This window comes from Pelobates fuscus, chromosome 3 (genome assembly GCF_036172605.1).
Source record: "Pelobates fuscus isolate aPelFus1 chromosome 3, aPelFus1.pri, whole genome shotgun sequence".
Lineage (NCBI taxonomy): Eukaryota > Metazoa > Chordata > Amphibia > Anura > Pelobatidae > Pelobates > Pelobates fuscus.
The window spans coordinates 352,688,368-352,714,936 of record NC_086319.1 but is presented as its reverse complement, the minus strand read 5'-3'; the positions used below and the strand labels follow the sequence as shown (position 1 = coordinate 352,714,936).

General features: G+C 43.4%; 12 non-coding genes across 12 annotated transcripts; all 12 read left to right on the top strand.

Moving 5' to 3' along the window:
* The first annotated feature begins 10,097 nt into the window (after window positions 1–10,097).
* TRNAS-UGA (transfer RNA serine (anticodon UGA)) lies at window positions 10,098–10,179 on the top strand. The gene has a single exon. It is a non-coding gene; the product is annotated as a tRNA-Ser (tRNA).
* A 6,697-nt stretch (window positions 10,180–16,876) lies between these two features.
* TRNAS-CGA (transfer RNA serine (anticodon CGA)) lies at window positions 16,877–16,958 on the top strand. The gene has a single exon. It is a non-coding gene; the product is annotated as a tRNA-Ser (tRNA).
* Window positions 16,959–18,008: 1,050 nt separating this feature from the next.
* On the top strand, window positions 18,009–18,090 carry TRNAS-UGA (transfer RNA serine (anticodon UGA)). Its single transcript has one exon. It is a non-coding gene; the product is annotated as a tRNA-Ser (tRNA).
* Window positions 18,091–18,625: 535 nt separating this feature from the next.
* Window positions 18,626–18,707, top strand: TRNAS-CGA (transfer RNA serine (anticodon CGA)). Its single transcript has one exon. It is a non-coding gene; the product is annotated as a tRNA-Ser (tRNA).
* A 1,492-nt stretch (window positions 18,708–20,199) lies between these two features.
* TRNAS-CGA (transfer RNA serine (anticodon CGA)) lies at window positions 20,200–20,281 on the top strand. The gene has a single exon. It is a non-coding gene; the product is annotated as a tRNA-Ser (tRNA).
* A 1,049-nt stretch (window positions 20,282–21,330) lies between these two features.
* TRNAS-UGA (transfer RNA serine (anticodon UGA)) lies at window positions 21,331–21,412 on the top strand. Its single transcript has one exon. It is a non-coding gene; the product is annotated as a tRNA-Ser (tRNA).
* Window positions 21,413–21,904: 492 nt separating this feature from the next.
* TRNAS-CGA (transfer RNA serine (anticodon CGA)) lies at window positions 21,905–21,986 on the top strand. Its single transcript has one exon. It is a non-coding gene; the product is annotated as a tRNA-Ser (tRNA).
* Window positions 21,987–22,478: 492 nt separating this feature from the next.
* Window positions 22,479–22,560, top strand: TRNAS-UGA (transfer RNA serine (anticodon UGA)). Its single transcript has one exon. It is a non-coding gene; the product is annotated as a tRNA-Ser (tRNA).
* A 1,050-nt stretch (window positions 22,561–23,610) lies between these two features.
* On the top strand, window positions 23,611–23,692 carry TRNAS-UGA (transfer RNA serine (anticodon UGA)). The gene has a single exon. It is a non-coding gene; the product is annotated as a tRNA-Ser (tRNA).
* A 491-nt stretch (window positions 23,693–24,183) lies between these two features.
* TRNAS-CGA (transfer RNA serine (anticodon CGA)) lies at window positions 24,184–24,265 on the top strand. The gene has a single exon. It is a non-coding gene; the product is annotated as a tRNA-Ser (tRNA).
* A 1,050-nt stretch (window positions 24,266–25,315) lies between these two features.
* On the top strand, window positions 25,316–25,397 carry TRNAS-UGA (transfer RNA serine (anticodon UGA)). The gene has a single exon. It is a non-coding gene; the product is annotated as a tRNA-Ser (tRNA).
* A 491-nt stretch (window positions 25,398–25,888) lies between these two features.
* TRNAS-CGA (transfer RNA serine (anticodon CGA)) lies at window positions 25,889–25,970 on the top strand. Its single transcript has one exon. It is a non-coding gene; the product is annotated as a tRNA-Ser (tRNA).
* The last annotated feature ends 599 nt before the right edge of the window (window positions 25,971–26,569 follow it).

Genomic DNA, 26,569 nt, shown 5'->3' with positions numbered 1-26,569 from the left:
GCCCGCGGGCCCCGCTGTAGTGCCCATACCTCTCAGGTAGGTCCCTCCCAACGGCCTCCGGCCAATATATGCTAACCATATTAACAACTAGAAAGAAAGAAAAGTCTGGTTGTCCTCGTCCGTTCTCCTACGCAATCGTCAGTCTATTGCTCCAGTGCCAGTCCTAGCACAAAGGGCTATTTTCCCAGGGCGCCCAGATTTTTTGGAATTGTGCCTGGGTTCCTCTAACCCGTGCCGTCAGGTCGTCCATTACGTATACCTCTCTTATTCTGTTAATTACCCCTGCTATGGCTGGCGTGGTCTGTTTAAGCCAATCAGCTGCCACTGCTCTCCTGGCTGCCAGTGTAAATTTATGGATGAGTTTCTGTTCACGTCTAGTCCACCCTTCAACTGTTCTACTGAGCAGGTAGAGCCATGGGTCCAAGGGCGGGGGTCTGGAAAAAACCTGGGCCATCATATCCCTAACCTGTTGCCAAAAGCTGACCATCAGGGGGCATTCCCACCACATGTGGATATATGTCCCTTTCATCCCACACCCTCTCCAGCAGAAGTCCGTAGGGCACTTTTTCATGTGGCATAACTTTACAGGAGTAGTATACCATCGTAGCATTGTTTTGACTGCTTGTTCCTGTATCGTTACACACACAGAGGATCTGTGATTGGCCTCCCAAATTTCCTGCCATTCTACTCCCTCTAGATGCTCCCCTAGGTCCCTCTCCCACTGGTCGGTATAGGCCAGGTCGTCCTCCACGGATGACCCCGAGCAGAGGTGAGCATACAGCTGGGTTATCAGACCCGTAGGCATATGGTCTCTAAGGCAGATTCGTTCGAAAAAAGTCATGGGTGTTTGGGCCGCGGTTCGGACCCACGGGAGTCTCACGAAGTCCCTTATTTGAAGGTATCTGAAAAAGTCTGCAGGTGTGAGGTGACCTCGTTGTTGTAAGTTGTCAAATGTGACCACCTCTGAGCCCTGCACTAATTGGTGTATGCGCTGCAGGCCTATGCGTTCTAGATTCTTGAAATTCCTCGCCGACATGCCCGGCGGGAATGCCCTATTCCGCAGAAAAGGCATCAGCGGAGACGGATTTGACGCCAATCCATACCTCTGCTGGGTTTTATCCCATATGTGTAAAGAATTTAATATAGCCGGGCAAGTAGCCCTAATAATTGGTTGTTTATCTTTGGGAACCCACATTAGTAATTGCGGTATATCAGCCCCCACCATCAGTGACTCCAGGTCTACCCATTTCCGCTCTCCAGGCGGAGAGTGCCACAAGACTATCTGCGACAATTGTGTCGCCAAGTAATATCCATATAGGTTAGGTAGCCCCAGGCCTCCCCTGTTTTTTGGCCTATATAGGGTGTGTCTCGAGATTCTGTGTAGTTTATTTTGCCACACGAAATTCCCTATCGCCTGCTGCAGGGGCGCGAGGTGCGACTTAGATAGATGTATGGGCAGAGATTGAAAAAGGAACAGAATCCTAGGTAGTACGTTCATTTTGACCGCATGTATTCTCCCTATCCAGGAGATAGGCTTTTCATTCCAGACCTCGAGTTCCCTAATGAGTTGTTTTATGAGTGGTGTGTAATTTTGTTGCATAAGGTGGTCCGGGTCTGCTGTCAGTTTAATGCCTAGATATTTAATCGACTGTCTTTCTATATGTATGTGATGTTCCCTCTGTAGGGCAGCTAACTCTACTTCTGGGATCGCAATAGGAAGGGCGCTAGACTTGGACATGTTGACTTTGTAGCCTGACACTGCGCCGAAGTCCTCCAGGACCCCCTGCAAGGCCCGCACCGAGCCGCTGGGATCAGTGAGCGTCAAGAGCACATCATCCGCATACGCCGATACTATGAATTCTCTGCCCCCAACTCGAACCCCCTGAATGTCCGGGTGTATCCGGAGGGCCTGAAGCAGCGGCTCCAAGGAGAGCGCGAACAGGAGTGGGGACAACGGGCAGCCCTGTCTGGTTCCATTATACAACCTAAAAGGGGTCAGCGGGGCTCCTGAGACTTTGACTTGCGCTCGCACATTGCTATACATAGCTTTGATCAGAGTCGTCGCTTGGTCAGGGAAACCAAGATGAGACAGAAGTGTGAATAAGTACGTCCACGTGACCCTATCAAACACTTTTTCAGCGTCTAAAGATACTAGTATAGTTTTGGTGTTCGTAACTTTCTGCTTCCAAATAATGTCGATGTTCCGGCGGGTGTTCTTGAACAGTTGTCTGTTTTGCATGAATCCCACTTGATCTGCATCCACCAGGGTGGTCAAATAGGGATTCAATCTTGTCGCCTGGATTTTTGCTAAAATCTTCATATCGTGGTTAATAAGGGAAATTGGCCTATAGCTACTCGGGAGGCCCGGGTCTCTGTCCGGTTTTGGTATTAAAACAATGGTCGCTAGTGACATATCCATGTCCGGGGTGCCTCCCGATCTAAATTCGTTGAAGAGAGCTGTTAAGTGGGGAGTCAGTTCCTCCCGGAATTCCTTATAATAGCTCCCGTCGAACCCGTCAGGTCCCGGAGCCTTTTTCCCTTTTAGGGCGGCTATAGCCTGCGCTACCTCCTCATTTGTGATTTCTGCCGCTAGTATGTCCGCAGCTGCCTGGTCTAGTTTAGGCAGCCCTAAGTCTGCCAGAAAACGCTGCGTCCGCGCCTCGTCCTCCTCTTTCCGCGTCTCTGACCCCGGGGAATGGTCGTACAGGGTTTTATAATAGTCCGTGAAGACTTCCGCGATATCCCTTGGGCTAGATTTAATCGAGCCATCTTTGTGTCTTATGGACGTAATGTGTCCCCCTCGGTGTCTGGGTTTCAGAACCCTGGCCAAGAGAGTGTCCATTTTATTCGCATGTTCGTAGAAACTCCTCTTGGACCACATAAGGGATCTGGCCGTATCGTCGAGAAGCAGCTGGCGTATTGCCAACCGTACCTCCCGTAACCGCTCTGCAGTGCGGTCCGTCGGGTTACCCTGGTTTTGTTGTTCCGCTCTCTTGAGGTCCGCCAGGAGGCCCTCCAGCCTCTGGAATTTCAATTTCTTTTTGGCCGTTGCCATTTTTATGAGCGTGCCTCTTATCACTGCTTTGTGGGCCGCCCACACGGTTGCTAGTGTCACATCAGGGGTTATATTGGTCTCGAAAAATTGTTCAAGCTCCGCCCTAATCTGGTCTGCTATATCTTGGTCTTTCAGTAAGGAGGCGTTCAGTCGCCATGTCCATGTGGTCGCTTCGCTTAGCTTCCCCAGGGTGAGCGATATGTCGGCATGATCCGACCAAGAGATGGTCCCTATGTCCGTGCCGAGTATCTTCGGCAGGCACCTAGAATTGACCAGGAACATGTCAATCCTGGAATAGGATCCATGTGGGGCCGAGAAAAAGGTGTAATCCTTCGTACTTGGATGATGCGCTCTCCACACGTCCACCAACCCCGAACCCACCACGAAGCCCTGCAGCAGTTTGTCCTGGCTCCCCCTCCCTTGGGACCTGTGTATGCCCCCTTCCGTTTTTCTGTCCACCGCTGGACTTGGCGTCGCGTTCATGTCACCCCCTACAATGATCAACCCATGAGGTAGTGTCCGAAGTTTGGCCTGCAGCGAGTCCCAGAAAGCTGCCTCAGGGCGGTTTGGCGCGTATATATTAACTAAATGGATGTGGTGGGAGAGCAAGGTGCCCGAGACTATCACATAGCGACCTTCCGTATCGGATTCAGTGGCTACTACTCTAAGGGGACAGCTATTCCGTATCAGTATCGCCACACTATTACGCTTACATAATGCCCTGGCTTCATAGGTCGAGCTATACGTGTGATCTTTTAGTTTAAATTTAGTCTGTCGGGGGAGATGCGTCTCCTGAATAAAGGCTATGTCGGTCCTCATTCTTTTAATTTCTCTGAATAATAGTCTCCGTTTAGTCGGGGAATTAAGCCCCTTAACGTTCAGGGAAGAAATTTTAACTGCCATGAGTCCAGTCCACTCGGCCTGCTATAGTGCTCGTCCACCTCTGTCCCATCCACGCTCCCACCATCTGACTCCGCAGCCACGCCCCCAGGGTACAACAGGGAAAAGGTAAGAAATTGAGATTTAGGAAAGGGAGGGAGAGAAAGAGAGAATAAAAAGGAAACAAAGAGAAGAAAAAGGAATCACAGAACAGAAGGTGGTGCACCTCTCGCGCTCCACCTAAGTTGCCTGGTCTTACTCTCCGCCAGGCGCCTGTGGGGTCAAGACCCCGCGTCTCACCCGTGTCCAGCACTGGAAAGAGATGCGGGTTCACGAGCCCATCCCCTTCAGCACAACAGTGTTTACAGATATTGTACCTAGACATCTTAAAATACAGCATGGCAATAAAATTGCCCTCTAGTTCACGCTGCAAGGGCACTGTATAGAATGTCTGCACGCCCTAAGGCTTCGCAACAATGAGAAAAGGAAAAACATAGTGTACAAGCATGTATCAACTTCGCAACATGACATTTCAAAAAAGGAAACATAAACAGATGAACGTCTGTAATACTTGGAGTCTCCCGACCCCCATCGGGGCCATCGTCCCGACCCCTCCCATCTGAGTCCCCTTCCACTCCCAGTCCTCCCCCGGCCTATGCCCTGCCCTGTGATCTTGGTATGTAACAATGTTGGTATGCCCTCATCCTCTCTCTTGCTACGGAATCATTGTTAGTTTCACGTACTTTCTCAGTTCTTGTGTTGTTTTTTTTTTTGTTGTTTTTTTTTAAATTAAATCGTTATTCCCTATGCGTATATTTTACGTTTTTCTGTTTTTTATTTTATTCTTGTTTTATTTTATTTTTTATTTTTATTTTGAATTTTTTTTTTTTTTTTTTTTTTTTTTTTTACGTGAAACAGAACTTTATTTGTAGCTGGGTCTAAATACACAACGGGAAAAGCTTATCTTGTGTTGTTCCCCTTTTTCATCGTTTAACTGTTTGATTCTTCATTACGTGAGGGAAATCTGGTTATAAGTAGGTCTAAATACATGATGGCAAAAAAGTTTACCTATAGATTTTCTCCCCTTTTTCAAAGGGTTTATGCTCTTGGTCTCCCATGTTGTGCCTTGTGCTAGTTAAATGACATGCTAATGGTAGTATGAAAAACTTCTGTGTATATTGGTGTACATCATCGGGAGGTGACTATGATTATTTTCTAGTCCCCGTCCCTTTATCACATTATTTCCGCCAGTATGATTACTCCATCAGCACCCCTAACGTGAACCTAGTACATACCCCGGTTAACACTCCCAGATGGGAGAGAGACTAATCTGCACGGGGTTGTGGAGAAGCATGACAGTCTCTCTAAGATAGTAGGAGACGCCCGTGCCCCCTCCATCGTGCATAAGACAAACCACAGTGTGAAAGCAAAAAAAAAAAAACATAAAACTTCCAGAACCAGGTGAATCAGGCCCGCGGGCCGCATGGTCGACAGCAGCCTCCACAAATCAATGGAGTCCGTATCAGTCCCGCAACTCTCAAGTTACTACAAGGTCTGAGAGTAAGAGTCTGTGGTTGTTTGCTGCGATGCTCCAATCCCCTACTCACCCACCTCGACAGTTCTGTCAGACAGATAAGGGAAGAGGTCCCCATCCCCAGCGTCATTTGCCCGGTAGGCCACAGCAACATGCCCAGGTTCCCCTCCCAAATACAACTAGGAGCTCCCAGCTCTCAAATCTAGTCTCCAGAGATCACGGCCAGGGATCACGGCTAGGTAAGCTCGGGGTCGACAGGCCCTAGGAAATCACCCAAACACAGTCCCGGTGCCCCCCCACTGAGCCTCTGCCTCAGAAAAAGAAGGGTTAACTCTGGGCCCACATACTATACCGGCCTCCGAAGTCAGCGCCGACTTGCTCCCACCTCCTGCCATTCGATCGGGAGGAAATCCAGCACCTGGTGTGTAGGCCTCATGTCGGGCAGGTCTCCTCGCGCAGTTAGTCCCAGGGCATCCAGGAAAGCTCTCGGGTCTCCGTTAGGGGTCAGTGTGAGGGTCTTCCCCCCTCTAAAGGCCATGAGGCGAAAAGGGAATCCCCATGCATACTGTATGTTTGCTCCTCTCAGGGCTTCCGTAACGGGTCTCCACTCCCGTCTCCTCTGCAGCATGCTGGGGGCTAAGTCTTGGTACACCTGGAGTTCCTTCCCCTCGTGCATAATCTTGGCCTCTCTGCTTTTGCGCATCAATGCTTCCTTCGTCTGGAAGAAAAGGAATCGAACGATGACATCCCGAGGGGAGTTGGTTTCAGCCCTTCTTGTTCGGAGGGCTCGATGGGCCCTCTCCATGTGCCACCTGTCTTCAGGGAGATCCGGCAAAAGGGGTCTAAATAGCGCCATCAAAATCGCTGGCAGCATGCCATCCTTTTCGCCCTCCGGAAGGCCCCGGACCCGGAGATTATTTCTCCTCGACCTATTGGACATATCTTCGATAGCCAGCTCTGTGTCTGTCACACGGGCCGCCAGGCCGTTCAGATGGGTCACCGCGGCATTATGGGCCTTGGCTGTGGTCTCCATCCGCTCCTCAAGTCGGGCAGTGCGTGTGCCCAGGGCCGCAATCTCGCCACGGAGCACCTCTGTGGCATTCACTATTTCGCCAGCTAGGTAAGTCTGGACTCCGTCGAGGCGTTCCAGGATTTGTGATGTTTCGCCCTTTTTTCTGTTTTCTCCCAATGCCTCGTGTGGTGAGGATGATCGGGGCGAGGGGCTCCGTCCGGCGCCATCTTGGGGATCCGGAGGCCCGGTTTTATGGGCCGTCATCAGGTCTAGGACCGTCGTACCTCCCTCGGTCCCCCTCCTGGGCTGTTTTTTGGTGTTCTTTTTGTCCATGCTTGACAAAAGGTGGCAATTTGGGTCTAAAATACTGCTAAAGTATGCTGTAATTTGTGCGTTGGGGCAGGAGCTCTACACAGCCACGTCCAGCTCGATCCCTGGTCAGGCCACGCCCCCAGAAATTACTGTTTTTAAAGTTTTGAAAATGTGATTATGTTCATGCTAGATGAAATTGCACATTACGAAACTGCATAAAGTGACGTTAGTATCTATTTAGAGACAATTCCTAAAAACATGCACGCTGAAATGAATGCATTCTTAAATCTACGTTTCTAGTTAAACCTACTCTTGCACTCCATAGCAGAACGTTGATGCCAGCTTTAAAACTAGAAAGTTAGATGAAAGAAGTCATTTATTTCAACATGCACGTTTTTAGGAATTGTCTCTAAATAGATACTAACATCACTTTACGCAGATTCTATATATGCAATTTCATCTTGCATAATCACATTTTCAACTTTAAAAACAGAGACAATTCTTCAAAACATGCACGCTGAAATAAATGTCTTCTTAAATCTACGTTTCTAGTTATAAAAGCAGGCCCGTCGCTAGCCGACAGGCAAAACAAGCAACCGCTTGGGGCCCCGAGCTGGCCCGGGGCCCCAAGCAGAGCCGGCAGGGTCATGCGGTCCTGGGGGGCCCGGACTGCTCAGGTCGTCTGGGCCCCACATTCAGTGGGAACATACCGGGTCGCAGGGGGCCCTGCGACCCCGGTATGTTCCCACTGGGCCAGCCTCTTCTCCTGGGGGGCCCAGCAGCCGGTCACCTCAGGGCCCCCCAGAGGCTGGCCCTGCTGACACCCGGCGGGTGCTCAAGGGAGCACTCTCCTCTGAGTGCTTCCTCTTCAGCTCCCTCGCGCACCGTACTGATGCCGGAGCATCATTATTCGGCGTGCGAGGGAGCTGAAGCGGAACCACTCAGAGGAGAGTGCTCCCTCGCGCGCCCGTCGGGTAAAAAATTTGGGTGGGGGGGGAGGAGGGAGAAAATTTGAGTGGGTTGGGGGGGAGGGAGGGAGAAAATTTGGGTGGGGGGAGGGCTGGAGAAAATTTGAGTGGGTGGGGAGGGGGAGGGAGAAAATTTGAGTGGGTGGAGGGGGGGAGGGAGAAAATTTGAGTGGGTGGGGGGAAGGGAGAAAATTTGAGTGGGTGGGGAGGGGGGCAAGGGAGAAAATTTGAGTGGGTGGGGGGGAGAGGGAGGAAATTTGAGTGGGTGGGGGGGAGAGGGAGGAAATTTGAGTGGGTGTGGGGGAGAGGGAGGGAGGACATTTGAGTGGGTGGGGGGGGAGAGGGAGGAAATTTGAGTGGGTGGGGGGGCGAAGGGAGGACATTTGAGTGGGTGGGGGGGCGAGGGAGGACATCTGAGTGGGTGGGGGGGGAGAGGGAGGAAATTTGAGTGGGTGGGGGGGAGGAAATTTGAGTGGGTGGAGGGGGAGAGGGAGGGAGGAAATTTGAGGGAGTGGGGGGGAGGGAGGGAGGAAATTTGAGGGAGTGGGGGGGAGAGGGAGGGAGGAAATTTTTGGGGGGGAGAGGAAGGGAGGAAATTTGAGGGAGTGGGGGGGAGAGGGAGGGAGGAAATTTTGGGGGGAGAGGAAGGGAGGAAATTCGAAGGGGGGGAGAGGAAGGAAATTTGAGGGAGGGGAGGGAGAGGTAGGAATTTGAGGGGGGAGAGGAAGGGAGGACATTTGAGGGAGGGGGGAGAGGACATTTGAGGGAGAGGAAGGAAGGAAATTTGAGGGGGGAGGGAGGAAGGAAACTTGAGGGGGGGGAGGGAGGAAGAAAATTGGAGGGGGGAGAGGAAGATGTTACGGTACCACCTTCCGAGCTCCAGACACAGTCGTTAGTCACTTGTATTCCCGGTTCCCCCAATAACGAGACCAAGCTCCATTATGAGGGTAAAACATGAACTGAGGACTGGAACAGCCAGCCTGCCTTTTATTTGCATTTCACACACACAGGCCACACCCAAGGGGAGGCATAAAACAACCACTGGCATCGATGGTACATCCCACACATTCCCTCCCCTTGGTGTGACACATAATCTTATTATACAGGCAGTTTAGACTATATTTTTATACAACTTTCATAACTCCAAATCCATCCATCATATTCACATAAAAGGCACATATTCAGATTCAGCATACTTAAATCATAAACAGTCTCAAAAATCACACCAATCCCTCCAGGGAATCCAAAGTTACTCGAATGTCCGTTTATGACCGACCGTAGCTACCGTTTCGTGCCCAAAAGAGTTCCCTGGATTCGGGCTATACGGTCGGTCACTTGTTGGCCTGAAAATGTCTACGTCCTGTTCGAAGTGGATCGGTACTTCGACTACGTTGTACTGTCGAAGTATCGTCGATAGTACGGGTCGGCGGATTCGAAGGTAAAATGGCCGCCGCCACGTGGCCCTTTGTCCGATGTCGGCCACCACGAGGCTTTGATAGCTTTAGCGCTTCGTTGGTTGTGGCTGTATTCGAACTGTTAGTTGTGCAAAGTCACAACTCTCCGCAGGATCTCTCAGGGACCATAAGTACTGGGCAAATCAGACGAACCCAATAGGTTTAGTCCAGCGGGATGGGTCTGTCACAGAAGAAAATTGGAGGGGGGAGAAGGAAGGTAATGAGAGGGAGGGGGAGAAGGAAGGAAATGAGAGGGAGGGGGAGAAGGAAGGAAATGAGAGGGAGGGGGAGAAGGAAGGAAATTGGAGGGGGGGAGAAGGAAGGAAATTGGAGGGGGAGAAGGCAATGAGAGGGAGGGGGAGAAGAAGGAAATTGGAGGGGGGGGAGAAGAAGGAAATTGACGGGGGTAGGGGGAGAGATTGACATCCATCACACACACACACAATGCACCCCTTGCACACAGAAAAACACACAATGCATTACACACAGACACACATACACAAGCAATGCATCCCTTTTTTGAAATTTAAAAAACGGGTGTAAAGATATTTCCCATAGCACACATACCAGGATAACTTCAGGTTCAAATCCTGTTCACAGCGAGAAAAAGAATTGTTTTGAAATTTGAAAATGTTGAACATGAAAACTGGTGTAAAGATATTTCCCATGGCACACATACCAACGCTGTTCTTTCAAAACGGCAGAATATCCACTTAAATTGCACAAATACATGGTTGTTTACTGAATTGAGTATGTTCTTAAAGTTGAAAATGTGATTATTCCTCTTAATGTTGATACAAAACATTCTTCTGCTATCTGTGGCAATAAATGACACACCAACGCAACAAAAAAAGAAGAGTGACATTACCCCAAAAGAAAACAGGCTGTGATGGCCGAGTGGTTAAGGCGTTGGACTTGAAATCCAATGGGGTCTCCCCGCACAGGTTCAAATCCTGTTCACAGCGAGATTGATTTCTGTTTTTAAAGTTGAAAATGTGATTATGCTAGATGAAATTGCATATATAGAATCTGCGTAAAGTGATGTTAGTATCTATATAGAGACAATTCCTAAAAACGTGCATGTTGAAATAAATGACTTCTTACATCTACATTTCTAGTTTTAAAGCTGGCATCAACGTTTTGCTATGGAGTGCAAGAGTAGGTTTTTACTTATGGACATGTTCACGTTATTGTTGCATTCTAGAGTTGGATAGGTTAGTATGGATTAAGTCAGCAGCAAATGAAAAGATGGGCTGTTGGCTGCATGATACCTTCACTTTTTAGGAAAGGGCCTCAACATTTTCTTCACAAAAACTTCAGGATAAAGCACCCACAGATTCCTTGCATCATATCTACTAAATTGAGCTGTAATGTTTGTGTTACTCAATGAGCATGCATTTTGTCCTCCGGGAGGCATAACCACCTAGCAAAGCTAGTGGGTATGCGGCAGCCTCCCGGAGTCAAATGCCAGAGCTGAAAAGGCTTGCGCTGTGCATCTGCACAGCAACAGCCTTTCAGCCAATCAGGTAATCAGGAGAGCCGTGCTGAGCGCGGGATTCCTGATTACCTCAGATTTTTAAAATGGCATCATTGATGGAGGACTCTATTTCTGTGTCTGCCACAGATTTAGTGGATGCCTCTCTTAAAGGCAGCCCCATCAATGTTAGAAAGCTCCATAAAAGAGCTTTCCTTGCCAGGGAACTTTCCTCTTCATCATCTGAGGAGGATTTGGTCCCAGTTTTAAATAAAAAACATAAAGGAAGACAGCTGGTCTCTTCCGCCAGTTCCTCGTCTGAGGAAAACTTCTCCGCTTCTCCTTCCCCTCATACTCGTTTGAGTAAAAGAAAATTTAAGGGCACAGGACCCCAAAAAAGGAATAGTGTGTTTCCCTCGTTTGAGCACCAGAAACACCTTCCAGAGGAAAAGGGCAAATCTCGTTGGAGGTTAGATAGTCCCTCTCCTTCCTCTTCTAGAGCGTTCGCTCACTCTTCCTCCCAAAGCCGTCCCAGTTCCAGATACGGCTCTCCAGAAATAGACTGGGAATCCGAGGAAGTGGTTCGTTCAGCGGCTTCCACTGAGAGAGGGAAGCTAAGCAACGTTCAGATGGCCAGAGTAAGTCTCCTAGGAAAGATTCTCCCATCAAAATTATTTCACTCCAGATGGGCTATGGAGCACGACTCTGAGGTTAAAGATTTTGCTAAACTAGCCTTCATATCCCCCTTGGTTAAGGAAGATGATCTTCTCCTCAGGAACCACATCGGTATCCCGGACATTCAGGCTTTAATGGCCACAGAGGTAGACCCTGCGCTGTTATCCATCACAGGGAACAGCGTATCCTCTGATCCCACAGACCAGACTTTTCGCAATATACAGTTTAAAATTGCTGATGCTGTGGGCCCACTATTACTGATGCTGGATAAGGCAGAAAAGGAAGGCAATGTCCAGAAACCTTCCACTTCATCTCTGTTAGCATCTAAGATGGCCCTTTTAAAAGCGTCTGGCAGGGCAGTGCTAATTATCGGCCAAGCCTTTAATTATATATCGAACATCCGCAGATCACGCTGGCTCCATGCAGCTGGTCTGTCCGACCTAGCCCCCAAATCGCATGAGTTCCCAAATTTGGAGGATTCTCACCTATTCAGTCCCTCGTTCATTCAGGAGGTTAAAGGCTGTTACAAGGCAAGGAGATCCTTTTCAGAGCTCAAGAAGACTGTCCCTGGCTACAAAAAGCCCTTTCGGACAGAGGGTCGCCCCTATAGGGCTGCAGGAGCATCCCGAGAAGCCTCTCACCAGGCCCAGTACCGCCACTACAGTGGAAGACATAAGCTCCCAGGCGGTGGCAGAGGAGCGCATTCCAGAGGCGGTTCAGCTTCCAAAAGAAAACCCATGCATTCAAGTAAGTGTGCCTCCTCATATGCCACTAAATTGGAAGGATATTTCCTCAGACAAATGGGTCCTAAAGATTTTTCAAAGGGGTTTACAACTCCCCCTTTTAAGGTTCCCAGTCCAGAAGTTTGCACCCCTCAGAGAGGTGAACCCAGTGCTAGATGCCTCCCTTTCCTTAGCTTTAAGTCAAGGGAAAATAGAGTTGGCAGACACGTCTATTACAGGATGGGTCAGCCCATTGTTCCCAATACCAAAGTCAGACGGTTCCTGGAGACCGGTCCTAAACGTGAGGCCTCTGAACGCTTTCATCAAAAGGAAAAGGTTCAGGATGGAGGGTTTATCAGATCTTCCAGGCTTAGTACAGAAAGCCTTTTTCTGCATAAAGTTAGACCTAAAAGATGCCTTCCATTCAGTTCCCATAGCCAAGAAACACAGGCGTTTTCTCAGGTTTCAGTGGAAAGGGAAAGTGTGGCAGTGGACCGTTTTGGTGTTTGGCCTATCCAACGCGCCATACACATTCTCCAGAATTATGAAATCAGTGATAGCTCATGTCAGACTAAAAGGTTTCATGTGTCTATACTATCTAGACGACATCCTGCTCATGCATCCAGATGGGGAAGCCCTTGCTTCTCAAAGGGATTACCTTGCTTCCCTTTTACAAGACCTAGTGTAACGGATCGCCTGGCACCCCGACTGGGTACCTCCGTTAATGGATGCTCCTAGTGCTTCCTGAGGACTCCAAGCACTCTGGCAGACACCACAATCACCGAATCCGAGAAACCTTTTAAATTCTCCCAAGCATATGAATGCTGTAGACCATTGAATAGGAACCATACGAATAGGCTTGTACTCCTAGCAGTCAACTGGAACAGCATGCAATAAATCCTTCCCCCCAATAATGAGACGACACATCACTTTGAGGGTAAAACAGGAACTCTGGACTGGCTCATCCAGCCTGGCCTTTATTTCCAACTCACACATACAGGCCACACCCAGGGGGAGGCATAAAAGAACCAATGACATAGATGTTACCTCCCACACATCCCCTCCCCTTAGTGTGACACATAATCCCATTATGCATACAGTGTAAAATATACTTTTACACAACTTTCATAACTTTAAAACCATACATCACATTCACATAAAAATACATATCCACAATCAATCCATTCAGGGGAACAACATATTAAAAAATGGCATGAATCCGACCAGGGGTTCAAAAGTTACTAAAAGTATATTTTGTTCCTTTCTGGCAGGCAGAAAAACATCCCCACAATGCACCCTGGTTTCCTCCCTTCTGCCCTGGAGTTAATTGGAGAAGTAATCCAATTACCCAGGACTAAAGGCAGACTCCATTAACCACATGGTTGCAAAACAACATAAAACACTTTAAAATACATAAAGTCACATTTACACATAACACACAGACATTTCACCCATCCCCAGATAGCTGGGATCTGCACGCACAAAACTACCGAATAGCGCGCAGATCCTACTCACACAGTACAATTGCCATGGAGCTAAAGTCTTTCCCATAGTCTTTCATTATATGAATAGGCTCCATGGTATGGCTATCTGGGGTATCACATTCCCATAAAGTCTGGTCCATAGTCCAAAGGCAAGAGGCGGGCAATCAGCCCCCTCCAAGGACACGTGGCGAGGTCGGTTTCGCCACACCTAGGATTTGTAGTAAACCTACAGAAATCAGTCCTAATTCCCACTCAAAGCATCCTCTTTCTGGGTTGCATACTGAACACCAGGACTATGTCTCTTGGAATCCCTCAAGACAAATGGGACAAACTACTGGTACATCTCAACTCATCTCTCAGGCACCAGAGTTGGTCCTTGAGAGACCTAGCAAAGATTATCGGGAAATTAATAGCTTTAACACCAGCATACAACAATTCCCCCTTACTTTGCAGAAGAAGTCAGCTGTTTTTAGGCAACCGACTAAGACAGGGTGGCCATTGGGAATCAAAATTTGTTCTCCCCAAGAAGGTCAGAGAATAACTGAAGTCCATTCTGGAGTTAGAAATTCCACTTCCTCGTCCACTGTTAGAGCAGCCTGCGACAGTCACTCTGACGTCAGATGCCTCAAGTCACGGTTGGGGTGTGTTTACATCCCAGAACGCCATAAGGGGAATCTGGTCAGACCAAGAGAGTCACCTCCATATAAACATTTTGGAGTTACGAGCTATAAAATTAGCTCTCAAGGGCCTAGTTCCTCTAAACCAGTCACCGATGTTGGTAAAAGTCCATTTGGACAACAGGACAGCGGTGGCTTATATAAACCACAGAGGGGGTACAAGATCAAGGGGTCTTTGCTTAGAGGCTCTAGATCTTTGGTCCTGGGCCTTAGCAAACAACGTTCAGGTCTTCGCAGAATATGTTCCGGGAGAGGCGAACGAGCTTGCAGACTCTCTCTCTCGCCAAAGTCTGTCCCTGGCAACGATTCAATTAAAGATTGCTCTTTTCCAACGGATAGAAAGCAATTTTGGCCAGAGACAGGTAGATCTGTTTGCATCCCAAACATCTGCTCAAACCCCCAGGTTCGTCTCCCGAACCTGGACAAAGGGAGCTTGGAAAATGGACGCAATGTCTTTCCAATAGACGGATGTTCCAGCCCCTTATGCTTTCCCCCCTCCATCTTTACTGATGAAAGTGCTGGAGAAGATCCGCAGGGACAGGGTGCAGAGCTTAGTTCTCGTTTATCCAGTATGGACCTCCAGACCCTGGTATCCCTTGATCCATCAGTTAGTCAAGGAAACCAAGATCCCATTAGGCATGACAGTGGACTGCTTTCAGGGAACCAGCGATCTTCTGCTCAAGCTCCCGCAGCAAATGTGGATCGCAGCCCTGGTAGGCTGTTAACACATCCCCTTTTATCGGATCAGGTCTTGGATATTATTAACTCATCTTTAAGACGTAGAACTAGGGTAAGATATAGAAAGATGATCGAGGAATTCAAAGAATGGGAGGTTTCTTTTCTGTCTAACACACAAGGATCTGATACCATTCCTTTGGCGTTAGAATTTCTTTCCCTTAAGTTCCATTCTGGTTTATCTGTCAGTTCAATCAAGACCTACGGATCTGCCTTAAACTTCCTGATCCCCAACCTTACTCAGGATGCCCTGTATTTGAGATTACTAAAAGGGTTAGCCGTCTGCCGCCCATATACCCCACGCTACACATCTACTTGGGATGTAGATGTCTTATTAAATTTCCTTAAGTCTTTGGATAATGCTAAAATTGATTTAAGATGGACTGCTATTAAGTTGGCTTCTCTGCTGTGCTTGGCCCTGGCAGCTAGAGGAGCAGAGTTAACTCAAATCCATATTTCAGAACCTTGGTTGTCCAGGACCCCAGGAGGTTTCCATATTATACTAAAAGGCAGACAAAAAACATCCCATTTTTCTCCTGGTCCGGTAGAACTGGACTTGGTCCAAGATTCTTCCGATCCAGGCTTATGTTTAGTCAGTTTGTTACAATCGTACCTTCAACTTTCTGCTGTATTTAGAAATGATATCAGTCAATTATTCATTACATCAAGGAATCCCTTTCGTCCAGCCAAGGTTAATACAATTAGAGGCTGGATACTTTCCGCCATGTCTACGGCTGGAATTGATGTTTCAGTGTTCAAAAGCCATTCAATTAGGGGAGCCTCGGCTACTAAAGCAGCAGGAAAGGGCCTTCCTCTCCCTACTATCTTAAAAGCTGCAAGATGGTTGTCCAATAAAACCTTTGCTAGATTTTACTGGAGGCCATCAGAAGTTGAATGCCTTCAGTTTCTTAGGACCACCACCAGGTGTGTGCTATTCTACCCACTAGCTTTGCTAGGTGGTTATGCCTCCCGGAGGACAAATCAGAGTTTGCAGGAATCTATGATCTGCAAACTTTCTTTGTCTTAGGGATGAGCATAACCACCTAGCAATAGCGCCCGTCCCACCCTCCTCCAAGTTAAGAGTTTTGCCTGCTGGTGGTAGTTTGCTTTCTAAAACATAAGGTTATCTGGTGCTTATTCAACATTTGATAACCGTTCTCTATTTTGTTTTTTACAGACTATAGCCGTACTCCAAGACCGGACCAACAAACCAAAGATCCACCTAAATAGGAGAAGTGGATGCAAGTAGTCTCGTCGGTTCAATATTCGCATGGACTCCCTGCATAAAGAATATGTTTGCTGAGACTTGTTTCAACATTTCTCTTCTCTTTTATTGAACTTATTTCGTTGCAATTTGTTGAATGTTTCCACTATTCATTTGTTACTCTCCTTTGGCATACATTGTTGCCTTGTTTTTCAGTTCAGCTGTTTTATACAAAGTTTCAAGTCTATCTTGTATGTCTTCATGATTTATTAAATATTTTCTTGTTCCCCTGTACTATTGGCATCTTGAACTGTTTTATTTGTGTTTAGACGTTTAAATATATTCCCGTACACTGTCGGAAATATTTATCCTTAGTACTTCGTGGGATGTGCTAACCATCCGCAGTTTCCCAATTTTAAAAATCTGAGGTAATCAGGAATCCCGCGCTCAGCACGGCTCTCCTGATTACCTGATTGGCTGAAAGGCTGTTGCTGTGCAGATACACAGCGCGAGCCTTTTCAGCTCTGGCATTTGACTCCGGGAGGCTGCCGCATACCCACTAGCTTTGCTAGGTGGTTATGCTCATCCCTAAGACAAAGAAAGTTTGCAGATCATAGATTCCTGCAAACTCTGATTACTTCCGAAAAAAAGATACTGCTGGAAAAAGTGACATTAACTAAGCAGCAGAAAAGCTGTGATGGCCGAGTGGTTAAGGCGTTGGATTCGAAATCCAATGGGGTCTCCCCGCACAGGTTCAAATCCTGTTCACAGCGAGAGAAATTACTGTTTTTAAAGTTTTGAAAATGTGATTATGTTCATGCTAGATGAAATTGCACATTAATAAACTGCATAAAGTGACGTTAGTATCTATTTAGAGACAATTCCTAAAAACATGCACGCTGAAATAAATTAATTCTTAAATCTACGTTTCTAGTTAAACCTACTCTTGCACTCCATAGCAGAACGTTGATGCCAGCTTTAAAACTAGAAAGTTAGATGTAAGAAGTCATTTATTTCAACATGCACGTTTTTAGGAATTGTCTCTAAATAGATACTAACATCACTTTACGCAGATTCTATATATGCAATTTCATCTTGCATAATCACATTTTCAACTTTAAAAACAGAGACACTTCTTCAAAACATGCACGCTGAAATAAATGTCTTCTTAAATCTACGTTTCTAGTTATAAAACAGGCATCAACATTCTGCTGTGGAGTGCAAGATTAGGTTGTTACCTATGGATATTGGCTGCTTGAGACCCTCACTTTTTGGGAAATTGCCTCAACATTTTTTTCAGGATAACTTAAGGTTGAAATTCTGTTCACAGCGAGAAATAGAATTGTTTTGAAATTTAAAAAACGGGTGTAAAGATATTTCCCATAGCACACATACCAGGATAACTTCAGGTTCAAATCCTGTTCACAGCGAGAAATAGAATTTTTTGAAATTTGAAAATGTTGAACATGAAAATGGTTGTAAAGATATTTCCCATAGCACACATATCAGGATAACTTCAGGTTCAAATCCTGTTCACAGCGAGAAAAAGAATTGTTTTGAAATTTGAAAATGTTGAACATGAAAACTGGTGTAAAGATATTTCCCATAGCACACATACCAACGCTGTTCTTTCAAAGCGGCAGAATATCCACTTAAATTGCACAAATACATGGTTGTTTACTAAATTGAGTATGTTTTTAAAGTTGAAAATGTGATTATTCCTCTTAATGTTGATACAAAACATTCTTCTGCTATCTGTGGCAATAAATGACACACCAACGCAACAAAAAAAGAAGAGTGACATTAACCCCAAAAGAAAACAGGCTGTGATGGCCGAGTGGTTAAGGCGTTGGACTTGAAATCCAATGGGGTCTCCCCGCACAGGTTCAAATCCTGTTCACAGCGAGATAGATTTCTGTTTTTAAAGTTGAAAATGTGATTATGCTAGATGAAATTGCATATATAGAATCTGCGTAAAGTGATGTTAGTATCTATATAGAGACAATTCCTAAAAACGTGCATGTTGAAATAAATGACTTCTTACATCTACATTTCTTCATTTACCTATGGATACCTTCACTTCTTACATCTACATTTCTAGTTTTAAAGCTGGCATCAACGTTCTGCTATGGAGTGCAAGAGTAGGTTTTTACTTATGGACATGTTCACGTTATTGTTGCATTCTAGAGTTGGATAGGTTAGTATGGATTAAGTGAGCAGCAAATGAAAAGATGGGCTGTTGGCTGCATGATACCTTCACTTTTTAGGAAAGTGCCTCAACATTTTCTTCACAAAAGCTTCAGGATAAAGCACCCACAGATTCCTTGCATCATATCTACTAAATTGAGCTGTAATGTTTGTGTTACTCAATGAGCATGCATTTACTTCCGAAAAAAAAGATACTGCTGGAAAAAAGTGACATTAACTGAGCAGCAGAAAAGCTGTGATGGCCGAGTGGTTAAGGCGTTGGATTCGAAATCCAATGGGGTCTCCCCGCACAGGTTCAAATCCTGTTCACAGCGAGAGAAATTACTGTTTTTAAAGTTTTGAAAATGTGATTATGTTCATGCTAGATGAAATTGCACATTAAGAAACTGCATAAAGTGACGTTAGTATCTATTTAGAGACAATTCCTAAAAACATGCACGCTGAAATAAATTAATTCTTAAATCTACGTTTCTAGTTAAACCTACTCTTGCACTCCATAGCAGAACGTTGATGCCAGCTTTAAAACTAGAAAGTTAGATGTAAGAAGTCATTTATTTCAACATGCACGTTTTTAGGAATTGTCTCTAAATAGATACTAACATCACTTTACGCAGATTCTATATATGCAATTTCATCTTGCATAATCACATTTTCAACTTTAAAAACAGAGACACTTCTTCAAAACATGCACGCTGAAATAAATGTCTTCTTAAATCTACGTTTCTAGTTATAAAACAGGCATCAACATTCTGCTGTGGAGTGCAAGATTAGGTTGTTACCTATGGATATTGGCTGCTTGAGACCCTCACTTTTTGGGAAATTGCCTCAACATTTTTTTCAGGAAAACTTAAGGTTGAAATTCTGTTCACAGCGAGAAATAGAATTGTTTTGAAATTTAAAAAACGGGTGTAAAGATATTTCCCATAGCACACATACCAGGATAACTTCAGGTTCAAATCCTGTTCACAGCGAGAAATAGAATTGTTTTGAAATTTGAAAATGTTGAACATGAAAATGGTTGTAAAGATATTTCGCATAGCACACATACCAACGCTGTTCTTTCAAAACGGCAGAATATCCACTTAAATTGCACAAATACATGGTTGTTTACTAAATTGAGTATGTTTTTAAAGTTGAAAATGTGATTATTCCTCTTAATGTTGATACAAAACATTTTTCTGCTATCTGTGGCAATAAATGACACACCAACGCAACAAAAAAAGAAGAGTGACGTTACCCCAAAAGAAAACAGGCTGTGTTGGACTTGAAATCCAATGGGGTCTCCCCGCACAGGTTCAAATCCTGTTCACAGCGAGATAGATTTCTGTTTTTAAAGTTGAAAATCTGATTATGCTAGATGAAATTGCATATATAGAATCTGCGTAAAGTGATGTTAGTATCTATATAGAGACAATTCCTAAAAACGTGCATGTTGAAATAAATGACTTCTTACATCTACATTTCTAGTTTTAAAGCTGGCATCAACGTTCTGCTATGGAGTGCAAGAGTAGGTTTTTACTTATGGACATGTTCACGTTATTGTTGCATTCTAGAGTTGGATAGGTTAGTATGGATTAAGTGAGCAGCAAATGAAAAGATGGGCTGTTGGCTGCATGATACCTTCACTTTTTAGGAAAGTGCCTCAACATTTTCTTCACAAAAACTTCAGGATAAAGCACCCACAGATTCCTTGCATCATATCTACTAAATTGAGCTGTAATGTTTGTGTTACTCAATGAGCATGCATTTACTTCCGAAAAAAAAGATACTGCTGGAAAAAAGTGACATTAACTGAGCAGCAGAAAAGCTGTGATGGCCGAGTGGTTAAGGCGTTGGATTCGAAATCCAATGGGGTCTCCCCGCACAGGTTCAAATCCTGTTCACAGCGAGAGAAATTACTGTTTTTAAAGTTTTGAAAATGTGATTATGTTCATGCTAGATGAAATTGCACATTAAGAAACTGCATAAAGTGACGTTAGTATCTATTTAGAGACAATTCCTAAAAACATGCACGCTGAAATAAATTAATTCTTAAATCTACGTTTCTAGTTAAACCTACTCTTGCACTCCATAGCAGAACGTTGATGCCAGCTTTAAAACTAGAAAGTTAGATGTAAGAAGTCATTTATTTCAACATGCACGTTTTTAGGAATTGTCTCTAAATAGATACTAACATCACTTTACGCAGATTCTATATATGCAATTTCATCTTGCATAATCACATTTTCAACTTTAAAAACAGAGACACTTCTTCAAAACATGCACGCTGAAATAAATGTCTTCTTAAATCTACGTTTCTAGTTATAAAACAGGCATCAACATTCTGCTGTGGAGTGCAAGATTAGGTTGTTACCTATGGATATTGCCTGCTTGAGACCCTCACTTTTTGGGAAATTGCCTCAACATTTTTTTCAGGATAACTTAAGGTTGAAATTCTGTTCACAGCGAGAAATAGAATTGTTTTGAAATTTAAAAAACGGGTGTAAAGATATTTCCCATAGCACACATACCAGGATAACTTCAGGTTCAAATCCTGTTCACAGCGAGAAATAGAATTTTTTGAAATTTGAAAATGTTGAACATGAAAATGGTTGTAAAGATATTTCCCATAGCACACATATCAGGATAACTTCAGGTTCAAATCCTGTTCACAGCGAGAAAAAGAATTGTTTTGAAATTTGAAAATGTTGAACATGAAAACTGGTGTAAAGATATTTCCCATAGCACACATACCAACGCTGTTCTTTCAAAGCGGCAGAATATCCACTTAAATTGCACAAATACATGGTTGTTTACTAAATTGAGTATGTTTTTAAAGTTGAAAATGTGATTATTCCTCTTAATGTTGATACAAAACATTCTTCTGCTATCTGTGGCAATAAATGACACACCAACGCAACAAAAAAAGAAGAGTGACATTACCACAAAAGAAAACAGGCTGTGATGGCCGAGTGGTTAAGGCGTTGGACTTGAAATCCAATGGGGTCTCCCCGCACAGGTTCAAATCCTGTTCACAGCGAGATAGATTTCTGTTTTTAAAGTTGAAAATGTGATTATGCTAGATGAAATTGCATATATAGAATCTGCGTAAAGTGATGTTAGTATCTATATAGAGACAATTCCTAAAAACGTGCATGTTGAAATAAATGACTTCTTACATCTACATTTCTAGTTTTAAAGCTGGCATCAACGTTCTGCTATGGAGTGCAAGAGTAGGTTTTTACTTATGGACATGTTCACGTTATTGTTGCATTCTAGAGTTGGATAGGTTAGTATGGATTAAGTGAGCAGCAAATGAAAAGATGGGCTGTTGGCTGCATGATACCTTCACTTTTTAGGAAAGTGCCTCAACATTTTCTTCACAAAAACTTCAGGATAAAGCACCCACAGATTCCTTGCATCATATCTACTAAATTGAGCTGTAATGTTTGTGTTACTCAATGAGCATGCATTTACTTCCGAAAAAAAAGATACTGCTGGAAAAAAGTGACATTAACTGAGCAGCAGAAAAGCTGTGATGGCCGAGTGGTTAAGGCGTTGGATTCGAAATCCAATGGGGTCTCCCCGCACAGGTTCAAATCCTGTTCACAGCGAGATAGATTTCTGTTTTTAAAGTTGAAAATGTGATTATGCTAGATGAAATTGCATATATAGAATCTGCGTAAAGTGATGTTAGTATCTATATAGAGACAATTCCTAAAAACGTGCATGTTGAAATAAATGACTTCTTACATCTACATTTCTAGTTTTAAAGCTGGCATCAACGTTCTGCTATGGAGTGCAAGAGTAGGTTTTTACTTATGGACATGTTCACGTTATTGTTGCATTCTAGAGTTGGATAGGTTAGTATGGATTAAGTGAGCAGCAAATGAAAAGATGGGCTGTTGGCTGCATGATACCTTCACTTTTTAGGAAAGTGCCTCAACATTTTCTTCACAAAAACTTCAGGATAAAGCACCCACAGATTCCTTGCATCATATCTACTAAATTGAGCTGTAATGTTTGTGTTACTCAATGAGCATGCATTTACTTCCGAAAAAAAAGATACTGCTGGAAAAAAGTGACATTAACTGAGCAGCAGAAAAGCTGTGATGGCCGAGTGGTTAAGGCGTTGGATTTGAAATCCAATGGGGTCTCCCCGCACAGGTTCAAATCCTGTTCACAGCGAGAGAAATTACTGTTTTTAAAGTTTTGAAAATGTGATTATGTTCATGCTAGATGAAATTGCACATTAAGAATCTGCATAAAGTGACGTTAGTATCTATTTAGAGACAATTCCTAAAAACATGCACGCTGAAATAAATTAATTCTTAAATCTACGTTTCTAGTTAAACCTACTCTTGCACTCCATAGCAGAACGTTGATGCCAGCTTTAAAACTAGAAAGTTAGATGTAAGAAGTCATTTATTTCAACATGCACGTTTTTAGGAATTGTCTCTATATAGATACTAACATCACTTTACGCAGATTCTATATATGCAATTTCATCTTGCATAATCACATTTTCAACTTTAAAAACAGAGACACTTCTTCAAAACATGCACGCTGAAATAAATGTCTTCTTAAATCTACGTTTCTAGTTATAAAACAGGCATCAACATTCTGCTGTGGAGTGCAAGATTAGGTTGTTACCTATGGATATTGGCTGCTTGAGACCCTCACTTTTTGGGAAATTGCCTCAACATTTTTTTCAGGAAAACTTAAGGTTGAAATTCTGTTCACAGCGAGAAATAGAATTGTTTTGAAATTTAAAAAACGGGTGTAAAGATATTTCCCATAGCACACATACCAGGATAACTTCAGGTTCAAATCCTGTTCACAGCGAGAAATAGAATTGTTTTGAAATTTGAAAATGTTGAACATGAAAATGGTTGTAAAGATATTTCCCATAGCACACATATCAGGATAACTTCAGGTTCAAATCCTGTTCACAGCGAGAAAAAGAATTGTTTTGAAATTTGAAAATGTTGAACATGAAAACTGGTGTAAAGATATTTCCCATAGCACACATACCAACGCTGTTCTTTCAAAACGGCAGAATATCCACTTAAATTGCACAAATACATGGTTGTTTACTAAATTGAGTATGTTTTTAAAGTTGAAAATGTGATTATTCCTCTTAATGTTGATACAAAACATTCTTCTGCTATCTGTGGCAATAAATGACACACCAACGCAACAAAAAAAGAAGAGTGACATTACCCCAAAAGAAAACAGGCTGTGATGGCCGAGTGGTTAAGGCGTTGGACTTGAAATCCAATGGGGTCTCCCCGCACAGGTTCAAATCCTGTTCACAGCGAGATAGATTTCTGTTTTTAAAGTTGAAAATCTGATTATGCTAGATGAAATTGCATATATAGAATCTGCGTAAAGTGATGTTAGTATCTATATAGAGACAATTCCTAAAAACGTGCATGTTGAAATAAATGACTTCTTACATCTACATTTCTAGTTTTAAAGCTGGCATCAACGTTCTGCTATGGAGTGCAAGAGTAGGTTTTTACTTATGGACATGTTCACGTTATTGTTGCATTCTAGAGTTGGATAGGTTAGTATGGATTAAGTGAGCAGCAAATGAAAAGATGGGCTGTTGGCTGCATGATACCTTCACTTTTTAGGAAAGTGCCTCAACATTTTCTTCACAAAAACTTCAGGATAAAGCACCCACAGATTCCTTGCATCATATCTACTAAATTGAGCTGTAATGTTTGTGTTACTCAATGAGCATGCATTTACTTCCGAAAAAAAGATACTGCTGGAAAAAAGTGACATTAACTGAGCAGCAGAAAAGCTGTGATGGCCGAGTGGTTAAGGCGTTGGATTCGAAATCCAATGGGGTCTCCCCGCACAGGTTCAAATCCTGTTCACAGCGAGAGAAATTACTGTTTTTAAAGTTTTGAAAATGTGATTATGTTCATGCTAGATGAAATTGCACATTAAGAAACTGCATAAAGTGACGTTAGTATCTATTTAGAGACAATTCCTAAAAACATGCACGCTGAAATAAATTAATTCTTAAATCTACGTTTCTAGTTAAACCTACTCTTGCACTCCATAGCAGAACGTTGATGCCAGCTTTAAAACTAGAAAGTTAGATGTAAGAAGTCATTTATTTCAACATGCACGTTTTTAGGAATTGTCTCTAAATAGATACTAACATCACTTTACGCAGATTCTATATATGCAATTTCATCTTGCATAATCACATTTTCAACTTTAAAAACAGAGACACTTCTTCAAAACATGCACGCTGAAATAAATGTCTTCTTAAATCTACGTTTCTAGTTATAAAACAGGCATCAACATTCTGCTGTGGAGTGCAAGATTAGGTTGTTACCTATGGATATTGGCTGCTTGAGACCCTCACTTTTTGGGAAATTGCCTCAACATTTTTTTCAGGATAACTTAAGGTTGAAATTCTGTTCACAGCGAGAAATAGAATTGTTTTGAAATTTAAAAAACGGGTGTAAAGATATTTCCCATAGCACACATACCAGGATAACTTCAGGTTCCAATCCTGTTCACAGCGAGAAATAGAATTGTTTTGAAATTTGAAAATGTTGAACATGAAAATGGTTGTAAAGATATTTCCCATAGCACACATATCAGGATAACTTCAGGTTCAAATCCTGTTCACAGCGAGAAAAAGAATTGTTTTGAAATTTGAAAATGTTGAACATGAAAACTGGTGTAAAGATATTTCCCATAGCACACATACCAACGCTGTTCTTTCAAAACGGCAGAATATCCACTTAAATTGCACAAATACATGGTTGTTTACTAAATTGAGTATGTTTTTAAAGTTGAAAATGTGATTATTCCTCTTAATGTTGATACAAAACATTCTTCTGCTATCTGTGGCAATAAATGACACACCAACGCAACAAAAAAAGAAGGGTGACATTACCACAAAAGAAAACAGGCTGTGATGGCCGAGTGGTTAAGGCGTTGGACTTGAAATCCAATGGGGTCTCCCCGCACAGGTTCAAATCCTGTTCACAGCGAGATAGATTTCTGTTTTTAAAGTTGAAAATGTGATTATGCTAGATGAAATTGCATATATAGAATCTGCGTAAAGTGATGTTAGTATCTATATAGAGACAATTCCTAAAAACGTGCATGTTGAAATAAATGACTTCTTACATCTACATTTCTAGTTTTAAAGCTGGCATCAACGTTCTGCTATGGAGTGCAAGAGTAGGTTTTTACTTATGGACATGTTCACGTTATTGTTGCATTCTAGAGTTGGATAGGTTAGTATGGATTAAGTGAGCAGCAAATGAAAAGATGGGCTGTTGGCTGCATGATACCTTCACTTTTTACGAAAGTGCCTCAACATTTTCTTCACAAAAACTTCAGGATAAAGCACCCACAGATTCCTTGCATCATATCTACTAAATTGAGCTGTAATGTTTGTGTTACTCAATGAGCATGCATTTACTTCCGAAAAAAAGATACTGCTGGAAAAAAGTGACATTAACTGAGCAGCAGAAAAGCTGTGATGGCCGAGTGGTTAAGGCGTTGGATTCGAAATCCAATGGGGTCTCCCCGCACAGGTTCAAATCCTGTTCACAGCGAGAGAAATTACTTTTTTCAAAGTTTTGAAAATGTGATTATGTTCATGCTAGATGAAATTGCACATTAAGAAACTGCATAAAGTGACGTTAGTATCTATTTAGAGACAATTCCTAAAAACATGCACGCTGAAATAAATTAATTCTTAAATCTACGTTTCTAGTTAAACCTACTCTTGCACTCCATAGCAGAACGTTGATGCCAGCTTTAAAACTAGAAAGTTAGATGTAAGAAGTCATTTATTTCAACATGCACGTTTTTAGGAATTGTCTCTAAATAGATACTAACATCACTTTACGCAGATTCTATATATGCAATTTCATCTTGCATAATCACATTTTCAACTTTAAAAACAGAGACACTTCTTCAAAACATGCACGCTGAAATAAATGTCTTCTTAAATCTACGTTTCTAGTTATAAAACAGGCATCAACATTCTGCTGTGGAGTGCAAGATTAGGTTGTTACCTATGGATATTGGCTGCTTGAGACCCTCACTTTTTGGGAAATTGCCTCAACATTTTTTTCAGGAAAACTTAAGGTTGAAATTCTGTTCACAGCGAGAAATAGAATTGTTTTGAAATTTAAAAAACGGGTGTAAA